This window comes from Pinus tabuliformis, chromosome Q, assembly GCF_031772625.1.
Source record: "Pinus tabuliformis cultivar Carrire ecotype Pingquan chromosome Q, CPIR1, whole genome shotgun sequence".
Classification (NCBI taxonomy): domain Eukaryota; kingdom Viridiplantae; phylum Streptophyta; class Pinopsida; order Pinales; family Pinaceae; genus Pinus; species Pinus tabuliformis.
In genome coordinates this window covers 581,980,300-581,987,376 of record NC_142296.1, presented here as the reverse complement: position 1 = coordinate 581,987,376, position 7,077 = coordinate 581,980,300, and the positions used below count along the sequence as shown (strand labels likewise).

The 7,077-nt window shown below is 36.4% G+C and overlaps 1 long non-coding RNA gene across 1 annotated transcript; it reads right to left on the bottom strand.

The window, feature by feature from the left end:
• Nucleotides 1-1,313: 1,313 nt before the first annotated feature.
• On the bottom strand, nt 1,314-3,816 carry LOC149220794 (uncharacterized). Its single transcript, XR_016249318.1, has 2 exons — nt 2,236-3,816; nt 1,314-1,722 (listed from the first exon to the last, which is right to left on the bottom strand). It is a non-coding gene; the product is annotated as an uncharacterized LOC149220794 (long non-coding RNA).
• Nucleotides 3,817-7,077: the final 3,261 nt, after the last annotated feature.

Here is a 7,077-nt window from a genome sequence, read left to right as displayed (position 1 = left end):
GGAATGACCCAAATGACTGCCAGGAAATAAGAAATATTTACTCGACAGTGGCTGAGTACAAGGAGTTTCACTAAGCACTAGCTGAAATTGATTCAAATGGGGGAGACAACATTTGAATTGGGAAAAATGAGGAAGATTACAGAATTATGGGGAAAGGAAATGATGCTCGAGGAAACCTGTCTTAATGAGGAAAGAGTATAAATTGCTACTTATGTGATGTCAATTCCGGCCCAAATGCAACTTTTGATGGATTTCTTCACAGCGATAGTGGAAGAGGATGGAAGAGGATGAACTCGATAATTTTCTATGGATGAAGCAGTAGGAAAATTTATGTAAATGTCCTCACCTGGATATGCCTCCTACATTCACCCTTGGAAAATACGACAGTTCCTTGGATCACAAAAGCTAAGGAAGTTTAAAAAAAGACTGACTAAGTCCTCATTTCCTTCTTTCACAATTTATTCAACAATATTTCTTTATATTAAGAACAAGAAATGTTTAAAATATAGATCTATATCAAAGTCTCGAATTTGGATATTCAATCTCCCTTTTTTGAATGGAAGGGTATTACGACTATGAGGTAACATATTTTTGTTTTATTATTTCTTATTACAAATCTTATTTTTCTAGCAAAAATAAAAAGAGGAACATGCACAAGAGACTGGCCTAGGACATCATAGAGACATACAAATGCAAAGCCCATAGATATGTGAACACACAATGTCCAAGAAAGAAAAATGAGCTTTACCATAAAAGACAAAATGCTAACACCACTTCAAACTACAAGGAGAAAAATACAAGCATTTCAAAACACCAGACTCCTAAATCTATCATGCAAGAAACTATCAGAATACACAAAATATGGTCAAGCTTACATACTAATTAAGTGTGGATAAACCGTAACATACAAATGTTGGTTGATACTTCTCTAAAATTTTCCCTTGATCAAAAGTAGATTTAAGCTGAGGGGTCTCAAATGCTAAGTTCTATATCTTCTCTTGGTTTTAATTGCTTATAATGTGTTTTTCCATCTTAGATCTCTAACAATTTATTATGAAATGAATGAAGGCAAATGCTTCAAAGCATCCTAATCCATTATCAGATTTAATAAAACATACATGATAAAACTCAAATTTTTACAGAAACGGTTTATGTTCATAGAACTTCATTATGTTTCTACAACATTTCTTTTACCATAAACTTCACTCAGCTTTCAATGATTGAAAGATTCACATTTCTAGACGAATGCAAATAGAGAAGCAGACCTATGATGGCATATAATTCAAGGAAAGAGACTTCCACCTGTTGTAAACTCTGTAAAATTCCCAAACTCAAGTTTCAAGAGGAAAGTGGATTTACACTATTTTGCATCTACTGTGACTGTTTTTAACTTTTTTCCCATTTCACATAAAACTGTCTTAGACAATTCTATGAAGGATATTAAAGCAAACTAATTTTAACCAACTCCTACAGAAATTGATGTGCTCCTAAGTACCTTCCATACCTGTTTAGGTACCTTCAAATAATTTATTTAAAAGTGTTGTAAGATATATTAAAGTCCAACCTATCTTGTTTGAATACAACATACCACAATAACTATAATCTCTTCATCCATGAAAAACTAATATCTATGTTTATCAAAAATGCTAAAATTTTAAGATTACTATCATACCTTGAAAGTCTTATTCAGCAAGAGACACACATGCACCAACACTCCAAGGCCTGCCAAAAAGAAACCTCAGAATGACAACAGATAGAATTACAAAAATGGCACCTAGTGAACCTATGAATATCCAGACAAGCAAATCCATTTTCATTCTCATATTTCTGAATAACTCCCAGTTTCTCTTTTACATTGACTAAGAAAACCTTGTAGAACCTGTTTCGCAGACACTTCCCGGTGCCTTGCGATGCAAGCCATCTATTATGCTCAACATATTACCTGTTGATTTTACCTTCAAAGTAAGAGAAAAGAATGCCTTTCACTACGATTGATTTTTGGGTCAGTTTCCTCCAGGTTGCAAAAATAACTTTGATGCCATTGCAGGGTTTCCTATCATAAGGATTGTAACGTTTGATTGTGTAGATGGTTGACAAAATGGGATCAAAAATAAACCCCAAACCCCCATAACACATCCCATTCACCACAACACAGTCCCGACAAAATCCATCATTTAAAAACTTTGATGAAAGAATAGACAAAGAAGACCATAGGCCTATGTTGAGATCATAAACCTCTGCCCAGTATGAAGAATCCACACAACCACCCATGACATAAATCTTCCTCGCAATACTAGCGACTGCAGGCTCGCTCCGAGGAAGCTTGATGAGAGCAAGGGACTCCCACCTATTCAAGGAGGGGTCATAGGCACGCACATCGGCTGAAGTGGAAGAGTTCACCAATCTCCCAATAGAGAAAATCTTCCCTATGCTCATAACGAACTTGGAACATGTCACATTGATGGGGCATATGGGGAGAGGCAAACAAGTCTTGTTCTCTAGGTTCCAAGCATAAAACCTCTCATCCCCAATTGCAGAGAACATTAGGTTTACAAAAAGATTGTCTTTCAGAAGCCCTTCTAATGATGAATTACAACTAATAGTTTGGGAGGATAATTTTTTTTTCATACCTTGGAGACTGCTAGCAGGTGCTGCTGCATTAGCCTTTGAACTTTGGCCAAGCAATCCAACACAATTTCATTGGGTAGTCTAGGTAGAATAATATCTGAAGGCTCAGATTTACTGTTTCCTTCATTAGTCCAGGAAGAATAATGTCTGAGGACTCTGATTTACTGTTTCCTTCTTGAAACTAATATCACTCCAGCATTGCTCTGGATTTACCATTTCATTATTGAAATTGATGGTACAATTCCGGGCGCCATGGGTTTTAAGACTGCGCTTGTCTCCTGTAAACCCTAAAGTTTTGTGGGAAACCCCCCTTGTCCTGCCGTGACAGGCACCTTTGAATCAACTTCATTGGCCCTCTCTCACTGGAGAACGCAAACCACAGACCAAATAAACCCAATCTCATGAAATAATACCTTGGGAAGCCGAAATTATACCACCTTGTACTACCATAATGAACAACTTTGAATCACCTTCGTTGCCTCTCTCTCACGGGAGAACGCGAACCACCGACCAAAGAAGCCAATCTCACACAATAAAATCCTACGAAGCCAAAATTATACAGCAAGAGTTATCATGCTGGTTAAGGGAGTTGTTTTTAATGCGATTTTTTGGTTTCAGTGGAGGGAGTTGTTTTTAATGCGATTTTTTGGATTTTTTGGTTTCAGTGGAGAGTTGGTTTTAGTGTAATTTTTACGCCGTAAGGCGTTTCCCTCTGAGATTAACTCCCCAAATTGGTGTCAAAATATGTGCCATTGGATTTTAGTGTTAGACGATTAAGTAATCCTTATCCGTTGATTTGAATTGAGGAAGGCCAGCCGCGACTGTTCGTTCGATCCTGCAATGATTGCGCCTGTTCGTTCGATCCTGCAATAACTGTCCACTATCTTCCTTACGAACTGTCAACCGACTTAATTTATTCTATCGATAATATTTTGCTGATGAACAAGGGTTTTCTTCATATTTTCAGGTTATGCAGTTGGTATTTCGAAGGCAGAGGCGCAGCAGATCATTAATCCCCTGCAGCGGATCAGTGGTTTTCCGGGCAGATCTATCATGCTGGCGAAATAAGCTACAATTATTTTGTTAATGGATCCATTTGTAGCTCTGGATGTTTCAAATATAATGGTATACACTGCATTGTCTGTCTGCCCTTCTAAAGCAGAGACAGAGTATCATCATCGCTGAAATAAACAAGGAAAGATGTTCATCGGGTTTTTTATTGAGTTGAGAGGTTTTGTAATTCTGTCTTTCTTTTATCAAAATTGAGATTTTGCTAATGTAAACCCAAATTTATCATGTAAGCCCAGCCTTAAGCAGATTAGAGCTCTATCCATAGAGCAGCAGTTGTAGTACTGTGTCATTTTGGATTTCAGAAGGGTGAATATTGTAACTATTTTTTCTTATTATAATGAAAGATAGCCTGTTTTTTCTTTTGTGAAAATATGTAATTGTTTACCCATCTGGGATTGGGTATTATAGAAATGTATCCGCGGCAGATGCAACACAAAATTCTGTTGTGTACAGTGGTGATTTCAAACGGGAAAAGCGATATTTGATGCATTGCAGTGCCTTAGCCCAAATTATAGTATAGGTATTTCGTCAAACACTTTGTGCACAACCTCAAACAAAGGCAAATTGCTTCGTTTAAGCGTGTGCTTCACAAGGGTTTTCACACCGCCATTGAACCCATTATGGGTACCATTTTAAAGTTCACAATCAACATAATGAGCATACATTGTACCTTAGGAAAAACTAGAGTTAATCAGCAAAAACTTAACACCGACAAAGCAAACAGAAACAAACTTGTTTCAGGAATTTCTCCAAAAATCTAGGCTGAGAAATTTATACGAACACGGGGTAATGCAGTAGAATGAATACAAGCAAAGGTTCATTTAACGGCCATTAAAACGGTTCCATTCAATTCCATCATTAATTCAGTACGCGACAACAAAATAATGAGGACGATTTTTTTGGTAGAACACTCCATTAATGAGAAACTATATTTAGCTAGCATTACCAGTCAACTAATTTTCAAATCAACTGAAAATGAGGTCAGTCGCCATTGTTGGTTTCTTTTAAGCATGCCAAATAGCTTGACTAAAACGCGTTCCTCACTTCTAACGCGTTTAATATGGCTGAAATATTCATATTAACTAGCAAGCTCAAGCCAATTCATTTTGCTTCAAAATATATTTTCCAGCTGCCAAATATATAGAAAGTAAATGAAGAATGTAACTACACAGGCACTCACACAACCCATACCAAATGGATTTGCATGACAGAAAATCCACTGAACTCCGCAAAACACTTCGAAAACAGAATTTAATAATTCATACACGCAATTTGTTTTGCTATGCTATTTCTCCAGTCAAATTAATCTTCCACATAAAATTCATTTCCCAATTTACAATAACAATTCAAGCAATACAAAACCAATATGTGCATCGATTTGTTTCCATAAATCGATTTTCGCATTTATTTGGTTGAGGTGTAAGTTCAAACAGTGTGCATACATACTCATTTATGTAAATGGATGTGACCATTTTGTTGAAGGATAAATTCAAATGGTCTGCATACATCCTCACGGTGGCTGAAATTAACCATTGTATACCCGAAAACATATGCCTAAGAGCCAGCATATCTGCTTTCACTCCAATATCAAGAGAGTATATAGCTTTCCTAAGAATCACTATTCTAGCTGAAATCTGGATTGCAAGATTTGAATTGAAAGCTTTGGTTTCCCCAAATAAAGTGGTTTACCTTTGCATTAAACTGACTTTGTGAAATTTCAAACAATGGATAAATGTTAATGTAAGAACGTGAACTTATTCTTCCTCATTGTTTGTCTGTAACTTATTATTGCAGACTTTAAAATTACTACGAGGAGAAGGAGATGACCTACCTTATTGGACCAAGAGGTAATTGACAATGTCCATGGAATTAGATGAATTGATTGAGGATGAGTCTGGAGAAAACTCTGGGAGTTGTGACATCCAAACTCATCTATCACTTGCAATGCTTGGAGTTGATGATGATTTGGTATCAAACAGTAGTCCAGATCAAAGTGTAAATCTTGTACATGAGAGCAGAACATTGGAAGATTATTTCTATGGACATTATAGCCGTTCAACAAGCTTTGATTGATTTAAATCTACTTCTCTGAGCTTCATGTATTACTGTGAGCCAATGCCACTACTTAGCTATGTTCAATTTCAATCACTCTCTGCGTCTGAAGTTGAGTGGAGTCCATGTAAAGTCCCTTGCCAATTCCTTGTATAAATGTGAAAGCCATTAGTGGTCACTCGTTTTGGTGACCCACTGGTGCTCACTAGAGCTGAAAAATTTTCTTGTCCTTGCCTTTGGAGCAATTGTATGTATGTGGAAGGAAAAGCAATTATGATATCGCTATTGATATGCCAAACCATTGTTATGTACTTTTTTAGGTCTGAAGATGTGTAACTTGTGGTTTAGCTTGGTACATTCTCTTGTATACCAGTTTACTTTGAATTTGTCAATATCATAAGCCCAATAGCGATTTAAGTGTATGTCTGCATGGCAGAACTGCATTGCGGTTGAACTTTTTCTAAAATTAAGTTGTATTTAAAGAAATATGGTGTCTAAAAAGCATAGAACTCCAAACATCAAATCTCTTTGCTCCTTGTAGGCTTGAACCAACATCTCTTCTAGAGAAATTCAACAATTCTAATTTAATAATCCTATCGGCCTCTCTTTGTACCTTTTGAGACAATTGCTAGTTCTAGATGGGACATATAACTCCAATGTGTGTTGTCCTCGTTACAGAGAACACAAAAATATTAATGCAGGGTATAACAACTATACCACTAGCACTACAAATCATTTCTGCTCAAAAAGGGGGATTTAAATCATGCAGCAGCTTAAGAGGGGCAGGGTCCAGTTTCAAAAATAGCCTTACAATTGGACTAATCAAAATAAAATCTGATTCGCTTCATAGGCGTAGAGTAAACAGGTACCAATGAGGTAACGTGCAAGTGGACAATTAAATCATATTCAGCACAAGACCAACCCTCGGCATACAATGCAATTGAAAGTCTTGTGTTATGAGCTCCGAACAAGATCACAAATGGTATATTATTCACCAAATTTTAATCTTCCACAAAGAGACAGATTGTTCCTCTCTGATTTGTCAAACAAATAAAAAAATACCAAAATTATGCATAGAATCATCTTTGAACTGTAAACACTACAATATATAGTAACCTGGGAAAGTGATGAAGCACTCAATGCCATACAAAAATAAAATTCCTTAATAGAAGATTCCTTAATAGAAGAAAACACCACTGAAAATTGTGAAAAGCTGCCAAATGAACTTTGCCAATCTTTTAGATTTACAGAAACAAAGTCAAAAAACCTCTTCAAAGCTAAGTGCTTACTACCAGCCACATCCAATAGAAAAGGTTTTATGGGGCC